We start from the raw sequence: 21,535 nt of genomic DNA, 5'->3' as shown, positions 1-21,535 counted from the left end.
TCATTCCGAGTCAGCGTCAGACTTACACTGTCCTTACACTACCACACAGCCTATCCTTACACTCAACCAATAAATTTTTTTTTTTAATTGCCAAGTCAGAATTAGATCATTCCAAGTTGATACTAGGGTAATCTTCGACTGGTTATCATTACTAAATTTAAATGCAGGAAGTCATACTTGGGACACACTGAAACCAAGCAAATATTGACGCCTACCTAGGCACTAAGATTTGACCTCAAGGTGAAATATCTCCATAATTAAGAGAGGTCTAGCTGTGAAGGTGTCCCATTCATTCAATACTATTTGGAAACATAAACATAATAGGCCAAGATGTTTGGAAAATAGACATTATTTGCACTGAGGAAGCACATGTTAACATCTCCACCTTGATCTAACAGAGAGGAACTCCACCCAGACCTCAATGAGTGATTCATGTAGAAAGTAGATGACTGAATCAGTAACGACCCATTCCTGGAGACTGCTGGTTCCACCATTAGGGCTCCACCTGGTGTCTGCCCAGTGCGGAGGGCAGGCAGCCAGAACGCCAATGCTGAGTGAGGGACATACCTGCCATCCATCTGGTCACTATCAAAATAGTTATCCACCAAATACAGTAATACACAAAGGTTTATGGAGACCTCTCATTCCTGAGAGAAAATGTAGTATTAAAAGTAAACAAGTATTTGCAACCTTTCTCCTAAAATAACCACCAAAACACCCCAGGTCTGAAGAGAATCAAAAGTACCTGACTCACATACATATACTTCAGGCTCTAAGAAAATGCCTAGGTCAACCACCACCATTAACAAAGCCCCTTTTCCCACTTACCAGCAGGGGTGAGTATGAAGACCAATTTCTCCCTTCAGATTCATGAAAGGGAAGATTAAGTAGGTAAGGATGTTCCCATGTCCAGTAGCAGAATTCTGTGGGATGAGCTCCCGGCCACTCAGGAAACCTACATGGATGAGGCTGGGAATTAAGCAGTGCTGACTTCCTGCAGCAGCAGGGATTGGGGTGGGGGTTGGAAGTCTGTTGAAGAAATATCCAAGACATTCCAACAATAGTAAGTCTTTCCTAACCTGTGAAACTACAGCGGGCACCAGGCCCCCGGCCCACCCCAGGATATAAGAAGCACTTCCCAGTGGGGGCCTCTCACCAGATCTCAGCTTCCTCGTGTGAAATGTCAATGATGCTATCTACTCTTTGGGGCCGGTGTCAGGAGTTTGAAACACCAGGTCCTTAACAAATGATGGCTAATTTTAAAGAGGAGGCTACTACCCCTTCAAGACACCAGAGCCTGCACCTATTTTTCCAACAGTAGTAACAGGCTCTTCCAGGCCGTCAGCACTTGCTGAGAGGCAGGCTGCACACCTAGAGATCAGACTGTTCCAGATGAAGTGAGAGGGTGAGGTCTCACTGTGGAAGTGGGACTTCTGAGCACAAAGTGGCCTCCTAGAAAGGACGGGAAGTCTGAGAGCGTAGGAAAACTTGAGGCTGAGTTCAGGAGAGCTGGTGCCTTGTAAAAGGGAGAATTTATTCAAACGTGCTCCATGGAGGGGCCAATGTGTGAGGACGTCAGGCTCAGAGAGGAAGGAATATAATCCCACCACCACAGTGGCCTTCAGTGGGAACACCTGTACCTAACTGTAACAGAGTAAGTGCTGCTTCTTGGATTTAACATCCAGAATCAAGTTGTAGGTAGAACGTGAAGCGCCTACTAAGATTAAACCACAGACTGTAAGCATTACCAACTCTGAGCATTATAAAGTTAAACTTACAACTTGGAGAGGCTGGAAGCAGTGGCGTAGCAGACAAGCAGTGTCTAAGACACTGAACAGGAGTGCACGAGGCAGCTGAGGCTGCAGGGAGGGGGCTCAAAGCGCGAATCAGCTGCAAGGAGGAAGGGAGGTGGGGATGCTCAGCAGTCACAAGACACCAAGTCCACGCCCTGAAAGCTCATCAAGTGAGAGGTGGTGCTGAAGCATAGTATTAAAACATTTAGAAATCATGAAAGCAAAAATATACAGAAAAAAAAAAGGCGGCTGCTTCTGAGAAGACTAAATGCAGGAAGAGGTAGGGTAAAAACTTGTTGCTTTTCTTAATAAGCTGTCCCATAATTTTTCTATTGTTAGCCATTTGTATTACTTTGACTTAAACTTTTTTGAAAAAGATTCTCTAAGACTATTGTTTAGACCATAACAGTAGGATTTTTCTCAACTTTTTCTAGGCCTTACAGTGCCTGTGTTGAGACCATGGCAACTGGCCTGGAAGTGTGTTTACTTTATTTAGTAAAATCACCTTTTCTCTCTACAAGTACACTAGTCATTTTACGCTTGTAGAAAGCTGCCCAGTTCTCTGATTTGCTATAAACAGAACAGAATGGTGGTGATGATGATCATTTTAGGCCATCATGGCTAAAAAAGAATGATTTTTGAAGGTCCATGTTCTACAGGAGAATATTTAAATGTAGACCCAAGTATTCCAGAGCCTTTGAGTCTATGAAATTCAATTAATTCTTATATGGAAAAGGTTCAGCTCTTGAGTTCTCCATGAGGGCTTTCTAAACTTTGAAAGAAATTAACTGATGAGCATAATTAACCAAGAAGTATAAGAAAACAGCATATTCTATTACACCCATGGATTACTAAGTTTAATTACGAACAACATCTGGAAATTGTTGTTCTGAAGCATTTACTGAGCACAGACAGCAGAGTAAGGATCCCAGCACATGTCTGGGAACCCTGATCAAGGAGATGAGGCTAATTAGGATGGTGCTAATTAGGACTCCCAGCCCAGAGGGGGCCCAAAGGGGGGGTGAGCCCACAGGGCTGGTGAGCAAGTGGCAGGGCCTACAGCCAACCAGCAGAGTAATCCAAGGAACCTGGCTAATGCAGGATAGCAGGAAGACAAAAGTGCATAACGGATTACATTTTTAATGAAGAAAAATAAGCATAGGAACAACTCATCTTTACTGATGTCATAGCCTTTAAGTGGCTGATACAGAATGACAAACAGCTATGTACATCCTGCTTTGAATTTTACAGATTCAATACCCTACCCTGAACAGCAGTTGGAAGTGAAAATTCCCAAAAAGCCAAAAAACAATGTTTTTCATTTTAAATTGGTTTTTAAATATGTTTCTTTCAAGCCTTCAGGGAAAATGGAAGTTCAGAATATTGCATTTATTCTCAAATCCAGAATATATCACGAGCCATTAAGTAAAATGCTAAACAAATCATTTATCATATGCTCCCTTCCATCTACTTTCTTATCAATCTCTTCTCTCATGCACACAGCCTCTTAAAGCATCACGTTTATTCCTGTGAAGCATGGCTGACTCAAATTCTTAGTTGCTCATCCCTACAAGATCTCACCCAGCTTGGCTTGGCCTTCTGAAAGGCTCAGAACATGATTGATTGATTACATTGTTCATTCATTAAATTTTATTCAGACTTGGTCTGGCCCAGATCCCTTAAAGCAATTCTCCATCCTCTGGTTTCTGTCAAAATAAAAGCTCCTGCTAGCATCTGTTCAAGACTTAAGACATTTACTTAAGTGTCAAAATTTCAGGGAATCACTCATATTCTTATACATTTAAGATGAATGTTTGTGTTGTTGTTTTTTGATAAGAGCTTTTTCCTAAAAAGGGCAGTGAAATAAATATCCCCAGGTGGAAGCAACCCAACTGAAGCATACAAATCAGGCAGTAAACCAAGAGTTGGGTTGACAGAAGGGAATAAAACCAGGTAAGGCTGTCAACTTTCATTTAAGTTTCCCAGAAAATAGGAATGTTCAAACAAATATAAGCCAGAAATCACCAGGGAAGAAATTCCAAAGGACTGAACTACCATGTTCCAATTAACAAGGACCACATTATAATTTCACAGAACTTTCAGCAGCAGCCAGGATTATGCAGGCATCTTGGAAGGTGGTGTTGTTTTGTGCATCATTTTACTGTCCTGATAATTCAGTCCATTATTACCTCTGTCCTCCACCTACCCTACCCCTCACACACATCTCCACACCCCAAGGAGAAGTAAATAGGAAGCACAGTTTTCCATTCTGCACAGACCCATGGGTGTAACAATCTACCTGGCACATTCCTTTCAGATCTGAAATAACTGGGAAAGGTTTATGTCTGGCATGCTTCCTGTTCACTGTGCCTAGGCTCTTCAGTTCAGACAGGACTATCTGGTACCTTTTGCAGGTCCTCAAAGGACAACCATCCCAGGATGCCCAAATGACCCCCAGGCAGGACAGCTCCTCTACTCTTCCCTATGCCTTGCACATGTGTTCCCTGTGCCTTTAGCTCAGAACCCTTGCTGGGCCCTTGACTCGAACCCAGCCTTGCACTCCCACCCGTGGTGTCTGCACTGGTCTCCGTGAAGTTAGACGTTCAGCCCATCTCACCCTAGCTCTCAGCACCCCTACACCACAGGCAGACACTTATCTGTCAAACACCACTGGGCCAGAGGCTGCCCACCATGGTGTGAAGGGAAGGTTATATACACTTTTATCAGATGCCTTAAAGCACTCTCAGGTTTTCATTTTTACCTTGACTGCAAGGTGGCTCACAGCTAAATTTCATGATCACATGAGCCGTTTTTGTTTGTGTTTCCAAAAGAGCAATCCCTTCTCTTCTGTTTGTTCTCTGACCTCTCTTAGTTTGATTATGCTAGCTATCACACATTTTCTGGAAATAGCTGATACATAGGTAGAGTACATTTCAATCCTGCTTCAGAATAATGGTACATTTTTTGAGGTGGAGCACTTAGCAGTCATACACCCCAGAATCTCTCAAATGTCAGTCATAAGGCCAGGGCTGGCAAATTTGTGGCTAACAGTCACTGGTCAGCAGAGAAATGAGAAAGAGGATAGAAATATAAAGTGTCTTCATACAGCTGAATGAATAGATGCAATCGGAAGACAAATCTATGACATTTAGACTCTTTGAGTATTAAAGTATTTCTTTCATGAAATGATGTTAGTAGATAATAGTTACATTCTTAAATCTTAAATTATGAAAAATTCTCAACAGAAAATCAAGGCTAGCATATAAACATGGAGTGAACCTTCCTGCACTCACCCAGCTTTGACAATCAACTGTGTTTATACACAGCCAAAGAAATACATTCACCATTGATCCTGAGATTTTTTTTTTTTGCCTATTTCACAGAATCTCCAACTGTGAGAATGACTAGGCTGGGCTGGTGTACACATTTTACAGATGAGGACACAAAGAGCAGCAGAGATTAACCAGTGTTTAGCTGAGCAGCACCAGACCACGTAAGTCTGGTGTGCCATGACACAGCTTTTGAGGGTAGGAGCATAAACCACCCCTCTTTTATCTGCCCCAAGTTCAGCAGTGGCATACCCAAGGCCTGCAGGAGACTGCTTTTAGGCCCCGCCCCGGGTATTTCTCACACACAACTTGGGATCATGCAGCCCGACTCAGAACAACCAAAGGGAAACCAATAATCTATAACCAAAGTTTACTATATCTTATGCAAGAGCAATTATGCACCATCCCTGAAGGGCTCTAGGAACTACCCAATGGCAAAGACTACTAGAAATTTCTACTTTAGTTTTTTATCCAAGACTTCAAAAATAAGTTTATGAAACAAACAGGTGTGAATAGCTGAGAAAGTATGCAATAAAGTGAACAACCAGCTGCTCATCCACTCCTCAAGGTCCCTTACATAACCCTTCCAAACTACCAGGTATAAAAATCTAACAGCAATGGAAGGAGTAAGACCAGGCAGCTACTACACATGTGCCCCACAGAACCATTGTAAAAATCCAATGAGACAATATAAACAACATTTTAACACTTCATAAAACTTTACCATGCAGGAGGGTGGCTAATTGATAAAAAATAAAATATCTTCTTTAAAGGACTCACCTAATTTTCAGTTTACGTAAAGAGTTGATTTCCCTGAAGATGTGTCCTGAAGCATACGAGAAGCCCTCAGCAGCAATACCTAAAACAATAAAAATCATCTAAATCAAGTAATGCTATAGATATCAGTGTTTTGAAAAACATTTTCAATCTATACATTTGGTCATTTCCCCCACACAAAGTATGAAAGGAAATAACTCAGGAAACAATGTATTTCCGCTGCAACACATGGGCTGGGAATTTTCTTTACCAACAGGGAATTTAGGTCCCAAGACACTTATTTTGAAGACTGAAATCATGTTACTTTTGGCAAAGAAGCAAATACATATTTTTTCTTCTTCCCCATGGTAGGAATGCTTAAAGGCTTTGAATTCAAACAGAAGTCAAACATATGTATATGCCCTCTTGCCCCCACCAACATTTAAAACAAAAATCAGGCACTCTGATTCTTTCTAAACTTAGCTTACATGAGCTAGTCTGGTTCCCTTTTTTCTTAGTTCCTCTAACACGTCTGTGAAGTGTTCCCTTCTTGTTTCAACTACTTTTGTCTCAATCACAGTTCTCTGAGGCATGGAAAACTGACCAGTTAGCACCTTACTCCATGGAAACCAATTTGAAGCAGAGAAGCACTAAAATCAACTGTGGAAATCAAAATGGCACAGCCACATTTAACAAACAGGAGTCTGAGACAGAACATACATTTGACCAACAAAACAGAATGAAAAGCCAGGTATACAACCAAGTATTCCTAGGAAATGAAGTACATGTAATCATATCTGGGTAGGTATGTGAGACTAGTTAATAAATGGTGTTGGTTACCTATTTAGGGGGAGGAAAAATCCAGAGCTCTCCCTTTCTGTAAATGAAAAATAAACTCAAAATAGAATCAGATTTGTATTAGAAGAATATACAGATTAATAGTCTTAATGACATAGAGATAGGAAAGGCCTTTTAAACATGACATCAAAATCTCAAACTATAAAGGATTAACTGCTACATTTTTTAAAATCTCAAATTTATGGATGTCAAAAACAAATCAAAAGAACAAACACTGATATTTGGTCAAAAGTTAAAATAAGAAACTAGCTAAAATATTTATACAAGAGTCATCCAAAACTTGCTATCCTTCTTATGCAAAAATGTTTAAAAACCCAATAAGGAAATTAATGCTCTCCTCAAAATGGACAAAGAAAATTAATAAAACTTTCCATAACAAAATTGCAATAAACATATGAAAAAGTACTCAACTATACTAAGAAAATGCCAACTTTGGAAAACTGAGATCTTATTTTTTACTTGTCATATTTGTAAAGATGTCGGACTGCCAATAACCAATGTTCTGGGCACAGCTCATGACATAGCCACTTAGGCACTTATGTCGGCATGTAAACTGACACACCCTTGGGTCCAGCAACCCTACTTTAGAATATACTCAAAGGAGATAATTGTGTAAGGGGAAAGATAGACATACAACACAGCAGTGTTTATAATTAGGAGACAAAAGTGTAAATTCCCTAAAGGTCCACAAATAGACATATTAAGTAAACCAAACAGACACTGAAAATAATGATGGAGGTCTATATTTGTTATGAAAAGTTATCCAGGATATACTTCTGAGTGAATAAAACAGGTAAACAACCATGCACAGTATTATTCCATTTGTGTGTGTGCTTGTGTATATGTATGTTCCTAGATGTTGGGAAGGATTTTTAATCAAAATAGCTATAATTACCCCTGATTATCAAAATTTTAGGAGATATTTTACTTCTTTTCTTATACTCTTTGTATTTCTTATAATATGACTTTTCCAGAGAATACATCGAAGTTTTATTTTTAATCTCAAGCTCAAGTGTGAAGTGATATACTGTAAAGATACCTACTTCTCTTGTCAGCTTTCTACTCCTACCTCACTGACATTTATGTCACACGTGTGCTAATTATAAACATGGATCGAGTCCCCTGCCTCACTCCACTCCTGTTCATCCCCCAACGCCACTTCATCCTCAGCTTTGGCTTTATACTATCCTTTTTATAAATCTCTTTACTTGAGCTAGCTCATCTGTTTGTTACTTGTGACCAGTGGAGTTCCACATACAACAGAGCTGCTTGTTATTGCCCATCTTCTCAATCATCCCACTCCATTTGACCCAGAACAGCAAATGCTGTAATCATATGAATAAAGATTTATTGTATGCAATGTCATGTGATATTTATGACCTTCAGTTGAAGTAAGTGAAGCAAGCGTCTTAATGTGAATATAACATAGGCAAAAACTATTTCAGGAGACAGGTAGATTCATTTCTGGCTAGTAAAAGAACTGATGAAAAGACTGTCTGAATAAGAATAAAAACAAATGGGACATACTTGTCCAGATGGGCCATTTCTATGGTTAAAATATTCTCCGTTATAATACTTTAACCACTACCCAGATTTGTTTTTATTGGGTTGAATTTATATATGAAAAGCCTTAAAAAAAAACTATTTAGACTATAAAATACAGAAATAAATTTAACATAATGGGCCCATTATGGGAATACATCTCCAGCAAACAAATTTATTCTTCTCATTGCCCTATTTTTAAAGGTTCAGAAGTTCCATGTAACACATGAAACCTCCTAATACCATAATTATAAACCTGGTTAAAAAGCCATAATCTCGCCCTGGAAGATGACTGGTTAGCCAGAGACGGGTAAGATTCCTCAAGGGAGGAACAACCTAAGACAGGCACAGTCGCAGGGGGGCCATCAGGTGAGAAATTGGGGATCAACAGAGGTGAGGCTTAGAACCTCACCCCCCCTGTTTTGAGAGAAATCTTCTGCATCCGTGGATGTTTTATTGCCCTTGTCTAGCTTGGATTAACACATAGTCTACAGGCACACACCTAATCATCTACATTTGCTTTCTTACAACACTAAACTATGTTTTCTACCTTTATCTTGCATCTACCTACCACTTCAGCATTTTATTAAAAATAATAATAATAATAAAGGGAGAAATGTGGGATCCACATATAAATCAAGTATAAAAATCAAACGAATTTTCATATTTGACCTGATTGTTTATAGTTCATAATGCGTGATCAAAGCCGAAATTTTCTGTGATGACTGCCCTTGTACTGTTCACCATGTAAGTTATTCACTATGTAAGAATTTGTTCACCAGGTAAGAACTTGTTCGTTATGCTTCAGAAGACTGGAGACTGAAAAGAATTAGGCTTGGGGTGGATTGATGATTGTGCATTGAGCATTGACTCCCCTATACAGAATTTTATTGTTGTTAACAACCATTTGATCAATAAATATGAGAGATGCCCTCTCAAAAAAAAAAAAAGCCATAATCTCTTGTAGATGTACAAATCCCTTTATAGGTGTGTTGGATGTAGAGTACAAATCTAATTAATCCTTCTTCATCTCCCAGAAGACTCCCTCCCCTGACCCCTGCCAAAAAAATGTCCCTAGAAAGTAGACAAATGAGAATTACTATCCTATTTCAGACATGAGCAGTCCCAAGACTTAGTTAGGCATCTGTGTCTTCAGGCCATAACTCAGACGCACCCACAGGCCACCCAGTGCCCACTACTGGCCTCTTTGTTCTGACCCCTCCCCTGGGCAGAGGCATCTTTCTGAATGATGGTTGGGAGTAGGGGGATGGGGAGAGTCAGGCAAGTCCTCATCTGAGGCTGAGATATTAGGATTTAGGAGACAAAACACTGCATTTAGCAGAGGCCATACCACAGTGGTTGAAAGTAACGTGACTGATCCTGGTTCTGTCATTTACTAGTCAGATGGCCTTGGTGTGCCTTCCCTTCTGTGCCTCAGTTTCCTCCTCTGCAGTGATGCCTAGCAAAAGGGCTGTTGTGAGGATTAGAAGAGAAAATGTACCTAAAGTAATCAACAATGCCTAAGTGTCAAATACGATCTTGCTTGAACTCCAGCTCAGTGGGAGCAGGGATGGCAACAGCCCATGGTGGACACTTTCTTGTTGCCCAATCATAACCAGGTCCCTAGAGAACCCTGGGATAAAATATGACTCCATGTAGGACACTTCCCCATTTAAAATGCTAATTTTAAACATGGATAAGACCCTTCCGATTAAACAGAAACTTAGTCTGAAGGTACCTTGTTATTTAAAGGAACTTGGCCTTAAAGTAGCCTTCCCTAGATCATCATACTATGAGTCACTTGGCAGCTCCCTTGTGGTAGCTTTTCTAGAGTATTTCAAGAGACAAAGGTAGATGGTATTTCAAGAGGCAAAGGTAGATGTGACCAAAGGCAGCAGAAGTTACTGGCTAAAATGCTTGTCACCCATAGCAGGACATTAGCATCCAGGATCATGTCCTACTTGCTTGGGGAAGTTTTAAACACACCACTTGGAGTCCCAGGTTGCTCATCAACAGAGCAGAGATGGTAATATTTAGATATTTCAGATGGTAATGCAATGAGAATATAAGGGTAAAGTTCTTAACATGGTGCCTGGAGCCCAGTAAGTGTCTAGTAACTGAAACACCTATTGATTATTATCTTAACAGCATTAAATAAACAAACATATAGTAAGTGATCTGACTGAGACGATACAAGGCATTTTTTCACTGTGAGGGTGTTATGGACTCTTGTTATCCACATTTCACTCGGTGTAATCCCCACAGGAATGTGGAGTCAAACTTGAGGGGACGCAAGAGGCAAGGGTGTCTCAGCCACAAAGAGCCTCGTCCGCATGTGGCTAGAATCTCACTATGAGGTGCAGATCTCATGCGACCAAACCCACATCTGTCCTCACATTTCATCAAAAGGAAACAGTTTAACACCAGACCCAAGCTTTGCCTTGACACCATCTGCAAGAGCATAAAAATCAGGAGATGGGCCCATATGGCACCCAAGAGTTTTTGCTGCCCCAAGTTAACAAAAGTGCTTTTATAACATAAACCCAAGCATAGCAAAGAAAATCCACTTAATTTAGTTGAAGATGAGCAGGGTATACTACTCTCGGCCTGAGGTTATCACTAACCTTTGACACATTTATTACTAATTGCTTGAAATAAAAATCTACGAGACAAAGAAATATAGTGCTTCAGTATCCCTAAAATACAAACAGGAGGAGTCAAAAGAGAAAAGAGGAGAAAAAATTTTTAAAATCCTTCCAACCTCTACCACTTGCCAAAGATTTATCTTACTTGCCTGTTTCCAAAACGGTGAGAACTTTTCCATTAAAAGCACATTTCAATGATTAGATCCCAGCTTTGCTATTGTCGGAAATTATATGACTCCAAGGGGAAATGCCCAATTCTCTTTTCATGGCTCGGCCCCTTGCTGATTTTCCAGCTAGAGTCTAGGGTCAAAGAAAACTCAACGAAGCATAAGGTCAAAGCATCAATGTCCACGACCTTCAGAGATGAGAAATGTTATGGTACCCTGCCCTATGCAAAGGGAAAAGCTCCAGAAATCTCCTTGTATCCCTCTAAAAGCAGCATACCAGCAAACTAGGAGAGGTGTCATGGGCAAAAAAAAAGATTCATTCAGTATGAATGTGGGAAATGCCAGTTTAAACAAAACTAAGGAGTTTCCCTAATGCAGAACATCTTGGACAATTTATTATGAAAAAAAATGGCTCCTATCTCATCTGTACAGATTCCATTATTTTTGTGGTCTGCGTCTTGGGACTAGAGCGCCACACAACAGTTTGGAAAGTAATGGTATAATTAATTATTTTATGCAATTATTGAAGGCTCACTCCACCCCACTACACTCACCATGAAATGGCTAAATACAATGTCCCTCAAAGATCTGTTAATGGTACAAACGATAGTAATGCAAAGTAGTGTGAAACGTGTGTTTATAAGGGAAGTGCTGTAATCATACTGCTTGTATAATTATCAGTCTCTACATGCTTTTCACAACTGGAAAAGCTTGAGAGATGCCATGAATTCCTTCTTGGTCTGTAATTCACTGTTCCCCCTCAGTCAGTATGTTAAAGACACTTATAATAAGACTAAATTAGTAATGTGGGTAACTAGAATGTAAACTTCAGGAGAACAAGGACTCTACTTGGCACAGGGCTCTAACCCCAGCCCTTGAGCAGCGTAGTACAAGGATGCTCCACAAACATTTGACTGCATGAATAGAGGAATAGATAGCATCTAAGGCTATCACAACTCAGTATTTTATGAACTGGCCAACATATACATGCTACAGCCTTAGGAAAATTTTGGTTTTCTCATTTCATTCCTACCATAATCTCCCATCCTCTGCAACCATTGCACTAAAAAAATAAATAAATAAATAAATAACTACCATATTCAATACATTATTACAGCCAATTGTTTTCAATAAAAGCCTAATTAACTAACATTCAAATGAGTAGAAACTTCAATTAATCAGAGCTATGAAGACAGTTTCCTTTGGGGGAAGGAAAAACACAATACATTTGTACTGTGTTTTCAGAAGGCAATTACTACACACAGAAAAGCTTTTATCCCCAGTTTGCTGAAAAAGAGCTGCTGAGCATACACATGGACATCAAGAAATATGCTATACTATTAATTTCAATATTCTAAATTCTTTAAAATGACCCTGAGATGTTGCTACACCTTCAAATAAAAACAAAAGCTTTACTAAACTCAATTCACTATGACAAAATGTGGTAATACATTTTAGAGAAATTTATAACAATGTGTTTTTTCTTTAAAAAGGAGAAAAGAAAGGGACAGGCAAATAGTGCACTAGTTCCTCATGGGCCTTTCAGGAAGTTAAGTAGATTAGGTCTTCCCCACCCCATTCCTCCTCCACACCAACCAGCTCATGGCCAGGGTGTCCCTACTAGAACCAAAGTTCCCCGCTTCCGGTTGGGCTATACTCCCACCTATCACAGCAGTCCTGCTCACTGCCACCTGTGAGCCAGCTGGTCCCCGCCACCAGGCTAGGACAGTCTTTAGGGTTGGGTCCTCAGCTCCCAGGCTGCAGGGACCTCCAGCCCTGCTTCCCTGGAAGTCAGGGCCCCGCAGCACTGAGTCAACACTTCTCCTCGAACCCTGCATCCTCTGAGCTGCCTCCCCTCTGATGGCCTTTGACCTCTAGTCTTCTTTGCCTATGGCTTCCCCACACCCCTCTTTATCCGGCTGCCCATCGAAGTCCACCCACTCCTAGACTTCACTGACCACATCGTCATTTCTGCACTTACCATATTATGTTGAAATAACCTATTCAAGAATATATATTCCCTACTAGACTATGAGATCCTAGAGGGCAAGAACTGTGGTTTCCCCCATAGCTCTGAGCACAGTTCCTGACATACAGTAAGTATTCAATAAATCCCTGAAAAGTTAACATGTATCTTGAAGATTGATAACTGGGGGGATGGAAGTAGTGGAGCTTCAAGGGGCTGGAGTTCAGCTGCAAAGCAAGATGGGGTGGGATGTGTGTACACGCATACTTGCACTGAAGAGAAGAGGATGCCTCATTCTATGACCACCCTCCCCCAGTACTTAAGGTCAAAGTATCAAAGCCTCCCTTTTCCTCTCCTGTACCCAAGGCCAATTACTCATTTGTCTGCCACAAAACAAGTGTCTTTCATTAAATTTCTCTCCTATTTGGACTTTTATCAATCAGGGAACTATATTCCCATCCAAAATCAAAACATGGGTTTATGAGGTTTAACGAGTAGAGAAAGGGACTAGAAGATGCCCCTTAATGATTCCTTCTCCCCAACCCCTAAAACACACCTTTCTGTTATTGTCACTCACTCCAACTTGGACCCTGTGGGACAGCCCAGAGTATAAACTGGGGAACCTGATGCACACAAATAGGTAAGTATTATTCACCAACTATCTGAGCATTTCTTTTAAGAAGATGGAATAAGAAGTTGCAGTAAAGAGAACATGAAGGTTCACCCACACAGTGGGATATTATTTAGCACTAAAAAGAAATGAGCTACCAAGCCATGAAAAGACATGGAGGAAACTTAAAATGCACATTTACTAAGTGAAAAGCCAGTCTGTATGGGTGACGCACTGTATGTTCCAAACACATGACATTCTAGAAAAGGCTACCCCATGGAGACAATAAAAAGGTCAGTGGTTGCCTGTCTTGCCAATGGGTTTCAGCCCTGGGTAAGTTCACTATGGATTCAATGTGACCAAAGAAATTGACAGCAAAACATTCTTGGGGTGAAAGGGTTATACACAAACTTTATTTCGAGGTGGCAGGTCAGTCACTAGAATCCCATTCACTCAGAGCAAGTCTGCAGGCAGCAAGCCGGTCTCTGCCTCTGGGTCCCTCTGCCTGCACAGCCATCCTCTGAGCCCCCCTACCCGCATAGCCATCCTCTGGGCCCCTCTGTCCACACAGCCATCCTCTGGGCCCCTCTGTCCACATAGCCATCCTCTGGGCCCCTATATCCACACAGCCGTCCTCTGGGCCCCTCTGTCTGCACAGCCGTCCTCTGGGCCTCTGTCCTTGGTGCCACCACCACTCCAGCCTCTGCTCTGCTCTCCTGCAGCCTTGCAGCCATGCCACCGTGTCATGCCCAGAGCACCGGGAGATCTTCATATAGAGTCAACAGCCATGTATTGCCCACAGGTATGCAGTGAGCTAGTCAAGCAGGGCCAGGTGAGAATCCTGGCCACAGGAACCCTCATTTTATCCACATTGCCAGAGACCAGGGGGCAGGAGGGATGAATGGTAAAGTGCAGAAGGTTTTCAGGGCAGTGGAAGTACTCTGTATGATACTGACAATAGTGGATACATGTCATTACACATTTGCCAAAGACCACAGAATGAACAACATCAAGAGTGAAACCTAATGCAAAGTATGGATTTTCCATGATTGTGATTTATCAATGTAATTTCTACCACTGTAACAGATGTACCTTGGCAAGGGGTGTTGATAGTGGAGGAGGCCATATATATGTATGTGTGTGGGTATGTGGAAACTGTGCATACTTCCTGCTCAATTTCGCTTTGAACCTAAAAGTGCTATAAAAATTTAAGTCTATTAAAAAAACAAAAACAATTTAAAAAGAAATGAGAAAGAGAAGGGTAAAGGACAGTGCTACCAATGCCCCCCACCATGCACTGAAGCCAGGGAAATTCATATGGGGGCCCCAGCCACTACAGCGCAGAGGCTGGGGAGAGGTTTAGAATGAGAAGGTGGGCTTGGCCCTTAAAAGCAGCCATGGAGGATCTGGGGTCCACCTGACCAGCTGGACATCACTTGCACATATCAGAGAAGTGAGGTTAAACAGGGGCTGCTCACACAGAGCTCCAACTAGCTAGAACTGACCCTGAGAAACTGTATCTTCCCCACTTTTATGCTCACCTCAACCTTTAACTTGAGGGCTACCCTTCATACTAGCACCCCAAGAACTGCTTCTATGGTGAAACCATCAACTGAAGGACATGAAGAGAAAATATGGCCCACCCCCTCAAGTGGTAAACCATCTGGCTTTCCTTACCAATGGAAAGCTGTCCACTGATGAAATACCCCAGGGCTGCAGCCAGGAGTGGGCATTGTATTTAGGAGACATGCTAACTCCTATAAACACCAGTAATGGCTTATTCTTCCAGCTCAACATATACACCAACATATGACAGCATAAAAATGAAAGGAAGTATCAAAGTGCACTGTGCAATTTCATCAGCCTCTGGGTAACCTAAAATAGATAATCACAAACTAGAGCATGGGGATGGTTTGGCTAATCAAGAACAAATTAGCTGCTCAGGTATATATAATGTGGAAATTAGTGATACTTTTTTTTTTATAAATAAGAACCTGTCATCACTTGGCTGTGATTAGTAGCTATTGTATCCCTCAAAATTCATCTCTCAAAAGCAATTTTGCTGCCCTGTACAGCCACTATGTGCAATATTGTCTTCAAAAAGTGCCACTGAATATAGCCTTTTTCCAAAAGGCTAAATCTCTCTTATCTTTCCTCATGTGGCCAATGATTCCTTTACATGTTCATTATGGCACATTACATTCAAAACACTCCCCTACCTGGCCACAACAGTTCGTTTGCCATTGAAACTTCCTCTTCTTCTCAGAACATTCTGAAAATTAATATTCCTTAGCCAAATGTGTCCTTCTTCCTGTTCCTGATCCATCATTTCCAAGTAGTCTTCCTTCCCCTGTGGTCCCCATACTCTTGCTGTTCTCTAAATTTTCACAGGTCTTCTAGATTTCTCTGCATTATTGTCAACTCATTATCCCATGCTGTATTCCTTCTAATACTAGATCCATTGGGTTCTGCAACTATGACAGGTAAGGTATACTCAAGAGCCCAACACAGAGCCTAGGGCCCGATCACTCATGCCCAGGGGCATCCTGGTTCCCTTACACTCACGCCAAGTGCACATGGGCAGTGTGGGTCCTCTGAGCCCCACTTCACCCCTCTGTAAAAGGCAGAGAGGAGAATGTCCCTCACAAACCAACAGGGCCACATGAGCATAAGGCCTGGGGTAAAACACACCTGCAAAAAGATACCGACTAAATGATGGTTGGGAGCAGGAAAGTTCACATCTGAGGCTGAGATATTAGGATTTATGAGACAAAACCCTGCATTTACTGACTTTCTTCTCCCCATGAGTGATTCTAGGATTTGTAACTAGAACAAAATCTCTTGAAAGCTAGATTAGGACTTACATCTTTCTGTATTTTTTCTAAGGTCTTTCCCCAGAATCTTTTGAAGCAAATACCAGATATTGTATCATCCAATATAACCATTATAAAACTAGTTTTCTTAATCAAAAAATGCACCATAAAGCTATTTTCACTGAGAAAAAATAGAAATTCTATGATAATCATATAAAATTATGGTCATCTTGTTCCCCATTGCACACAGCAAGACACAGATGCCCTAAGACAGACTCAGCAGGCTTGAGTTATAACTCCTGGCAGTACAGAAGCTGGCTGGCTGACTGTGGGTAGGTCTCTCTTATGTAGCCAGTAAAGGCAATTCCAGTGTTCCTTCCTTGGGTTTGGGTGAAATAACCAGCCACCCTCAGAAGTGACCTATTAAAGATCACTGATGCAGATGGCCCAGCGGCTTTTGGGGAAGGGATGACCCCCCACAGCACCCACTGTTGTTCTCTCTACAGTAACGTGAAGTCATGTAAAAATTACTTTGGACCAAATAAAAATGCGATATAAAACTACTCAGGTAATTGCACAAAGTATCTACACCTCGCAGTGGACTTTGATTCTCCTTATCTGTAGTGCCCAGTTATTACAGCTCCTAACCACACGTGGCTAGTGAGTAGGGAGCACTTGAATGGCAGCAAATCCAAATCAAGATGCACAATGCACGGAAAGTCCACAGATTTCAAAGGCTTAATACAAAAAAAGAATGCAAAACACCTCATTAGCAATTTTTATATTTTGAGATGTTAACATTTTGGATATACTAGGTTAAATGAAACATATTAAAATTAATTTTATCTAACATGTGGCTACTAGAGAATTTAAAATTACATACATGTCTCATATCTCATACAGTGCTTCTCTAGCTTCTAATTTTTTTCACAATAAGCATAAATACATTTCATGTCAACCCACCATAACCAGTATTACTTGAACGCAATGCTAAAGCTAAAATTATTTCACTAGGACTCCCTTTTTAAAAATTATTTTGTATAATTCCCCTTGTGGCTCCTGCCAAACCCCATTAACATTTGAATATCAAGTGTTCCAGTAAGACAATCACAGCTACCTTGAGCATAAAATAGCAAGTAATCATCACCAGAGAGACCCCTTCAGACTGAGTCAAAACATTTAACTGCTGTGCTATTTAAAAAGCAATTCCCAATCCATATTTCTTTTTATCTCATAATCAGAATATGACAGCACTTCTTCTGGCTGTTGCGACCCTGGGTATTAGAATTTCACTCTGTGTGGTTGAAAAACTACCCAACCCTACATTTCCCCTACAAGACAAGGAGGGCTGGGCACTGCCCTAGCCAGAAGGAGAGCCACCCACCTGCCTTCTATTGGTTTCCAATGGATGAAACAGGAGCATCTTATCAACAGATGCTCTTTTTTTTTTTTTTTAAAGGGAGAGTCAAACAAATATTACACCTGACCTCAGAAGGTCAGTGGACTTTAGGGTGCATCCCAGCTGTGTTTTCCTAAAGGTCAGCAGGGATCGGAATAAGTTGGATTAACGTGATTTAAAAAAAAATAAGCGACTCCATGGAAATTGATGAACTAAGTAAAACCTCATTATCTAACCTGGTGCTCCCCAAAGGGTGGCCTGCACCCAACAGTTTGGGATTGGTTTGCAATAGTCCAGACTGATAATAAACATCTGGAAATGTTTATGGCCATTTGGCAATGTAATATATGCTGGTTGAACATAATAAGAATAAAAGTGCTTATGTTTTGTAATGTAATATAAAAATATTTCATGTTTATTGAATTTTATAAAAGTATGTCAGCCCAAAACAAATGACAGATTAAATAACTGATCCTTTCAGAAATACTCACCTAAACCGACTCACCAGAATCCTCAATTTCTGGCCATCTCATTCTATAGTTGTAGGGGTTGGGAGGCAAAAGGTAAACACATGGGAAAGAGGGCTGGGACTCCACATTTTTAGAAAGGAAAAACCACCATTTAAGAGAGTGAGACAATTTCCCAAACATAGCTAGGATTTTTACATCTACAGTTACACTGCCATATTTCTTCCGTTATAAAATGCCATGGATTACAAACTACATTGTGATATAATACAGTGGTGATGAGTCCTGAAGCAAATAAGTTACATACAAACTAAAGTTCACATGTGGAATTACACCTCAACTAAGTCAAAATACCAGGTGTTCATTATACAGACGCACGGAAAGGATTTTCAGAAAGTCTTCCAAGTTGAGGCTGAAGCTAAAAATCCCTCGATAAGGAGCCCACTAGCAAGCACCCCCCATGTACAGAGTGTTTTGAGGAACAGAAACATGAAGAGGCAACCTCTGAAGAATTCACAGTGGAGATGGAAAGGCAGATGGTCCCCAAAATATCAAAGGGTGGAGTTGAGCAGCATAAGCATCAGATGACTCATACTGACTGTAAAACTCGTACTGACAACTATACAGAGGGGCACAATTTCTGGGGAAGCCATACCTCGCTTAGGGTGTGGTTATGAAAACTGGAAGGCATGGCCTTAACAGAGAGCCAGAGGTTAATTTGGGGCTGGGTTGTTAATAGGCTCATCTGCAGGGGCACTGTAGCTGCCAGCTATGGAGAGAGACTGGGGAGGCGGGGAGGCCTGTGCATTCTGACCAGATCCCTGAGGAGGTCAGGCGTTGGCCTGGAGAGAGAAAGCATGGCTGGGGAGGAGCCACTGGGCCCAGACAGGGAGCACGTGGCAGGAGGTGATGGACATGCAAGGAGGGCAGTTCTGAGGGGGCAGCGGGGAGTCAGGCACCTAGATTCCCCCCTCCAGACCTCAGGGCCCTTGGGAGTTTGGGAGAGGGAGCAACTCTACAGAGAGGTCCCTTGAGGGCAAAGGTGGGTAAAGAAAAGCAGGGCCATGAAAGCAGCCTGAAATGAAAGGCTCAGTTTTGTCATTGATAGAACACTTGGCCATCAAGTACTGCATTTTCATGGACTTCCAGACTTCTGGCTGGTACCATACATAATGGCACCAACAAGTTTGGCAGAGGTTATGTTAAAAAGGTTTTGTTTAAGCAGGGGGGGGAATAAAGGCTGACAGCAGGGAAGTGGGAAGGAGCTCAACGCCCCTGTCAGCTGAGAATTTCCCTTGAGAAAAGGACTGTGCCCATGTCAAGCCAAAGAACCTGGAAGGAAGAACATAACTTACAGAATTAGAAGAAAAGCAGGTACCTATCACGTTCCTCCAGATGCCAACCCATACGTGCAACACCTTCATCTATCAGTAATATTAGACGCATTGAGAATGAAAGATGGTTTCCAGCACCTGTCCTGCCCTTGAAAGTGATTAAATGAAGAGGAGCATGGAGTTGTCTGAGAAAGACATAAGACATATATCAACCAAATGCAGCAGATATTGATCAAGGCATTTTTAGGTCTAATACTGGTTCATTTATTTTTTAAGGATGATAATTACATTGAAGAGCCCAAAACTTTCAAAGTTGCAAAGTGAAGTTTATACAGATGAAATTCGATGTTGAGGGTGTATTTCAAAATAGTCAAGTGAGTGCAGAAGGGGTCCTTGATGAAACAAAATGGGTTGTGAATTAATCACTGAAGATGCATGAGGGGTACACAGGGGCTCATGCTGGTCTTTCTACTCCTGCAGACGTTTGCAAATTCTATTAAAAACCAAAAACAGATGGGAGACAACACATGAAGGTATAATTCATTATTTTTAACCTAATTGTTAGTATGACAACATTACTGAAAACAAACCCAAAACTCTGAAAGTGTATTTAAATGATGAAAATGCCTAAGGCTTTAAAGGTGGATCAACAGTTCCATGGGGAGAGAGTCTTATATTTTCTAAAGAAGCAAGACTGACTGGCTGTGCACACATGCAGTCATGCTTGAGAAGGACCAGGAACTGCATCTGCCCAGTGTGTCACCTTGACATTGAAGTTCAGCATCTTCCCCTCTGATGACACAAAGTAAGTTTGACTGATTTATAGGTGTGATGGGCAATAGACTCCTGTCATGCTTTGCTGCCCAGCTGAGGAATCAAGCAACGGAGAGGTGCCAAGTGTCAGACCCATCTCCCAAGCACCCTCTGTGTGACTGGCATCCCTATTTTAAAAGCACCAGAAGAATGGCAGTAAGCCAGGGAAGGAAAATAGGTAACACCTGCTCTAAAAGCTAACAGCTGATACTGTTGATTTGATAATTACCAACTACCCTCACTTCTATAAGACCCACATCATGTCCATATTGAGCACAACTGGGTTGGAATAAGAAATAAGAGTTAAAGAGACCCAGCTATCACTCCTCACTAACCTACACACACACCCTTCCTTCACCAAACTCAGGACTTCTTAAGCACTACCACTTCAGGGAGGACTGGCTTATACCAGTGGTTCTCAGCTGGGCATGATTTTGCATCCCAAGGGGCATTTGGCAGTCAGGAGACATTTTTGGTTCCCCTGACTATGGAGAGGTGCCACTGGCATCTGATGCAAGGACTGACCAACTCACTCCAGCATACAGGGCAGCCCCACACAGCAAGGGTTGTCTGACCCAAACATCAATAGGCTAAAGTTGAGAAGACCCGACTTAAGCAATAAAATTAAGACTTAAGGTAATATTCAGACTTGTTCAGAAAGAAAGAAATTAAGGGGGGAGAGAAAGGGGAGAGGAGAGAGGAAGCGGAGAGACACAGGGGGTAGAGGGAAGGGAGGGGAGGGAGAAGAGAAATCACATTGGCTTTTATAAGTCCCTTATTTATGTATTTCTACCAATATTCTTTACCCAGATGTGATATTTGACGCCACGCCCTCTTCAGTAACTCCTATTTAAGCTCCCTAACACGAGGGGCCAGACACTTGAGAGACTACAACTGCCAAAACTAATATTTGCTTTTTTTCCAACGGCCATGTTTACCCAAGATTATTCTGCTCTTGGTGAACTAGAAACGAACTGGCTGTTGACACACTTGGAATAGAGCCAAGAATCATCTGGTACCCTTTCCCATGGGAGGTGAAGGGG

The 21,535-nt window shown here is 41.5% G+C and overlaps 1 protein-coding gene across 1 annotated transcript in view; it reads right to left on the bottom strand.

The window, feature by feature from the left end:
• Positions 1 to 21,535, bottom strand: part of TLN2 (talin 2) — a 453,275-nt gene that overhangs the window by 263,830 nt on the left and 167,910 nt on the right. Inside the window, exon 2 of the mRNA XM_036903054.2 lies at positions 5,903 to 5,981. The gene's annotated coding sequence lies outside the window, so the exon portion shown is untranslated. The remainder of the gene's footprint in view (positions 1 to 5,902; positions 5,982 to 21,535) is intronic.

The sequence above is a fragment of the Manis pentadactyla genome, chromosome 11 (assembly GCF_030020395.1).
Source record: "Manis pentadactyla isolate mManPen7 chromosome 11, mManPen7.hap1, whole genome shotgun sequence".
Lineage (NCBI taxonomy): Eukaryota > Metazoa > Chordata > Mammalia > Pholidota > Manidae > Manis > Manis pentadactyla.
The sequence above is the reverse complement of the archived record's forward strand: the minus strand, read 5'-3'. Positions and strand labels throughout refer to the sequence as shown.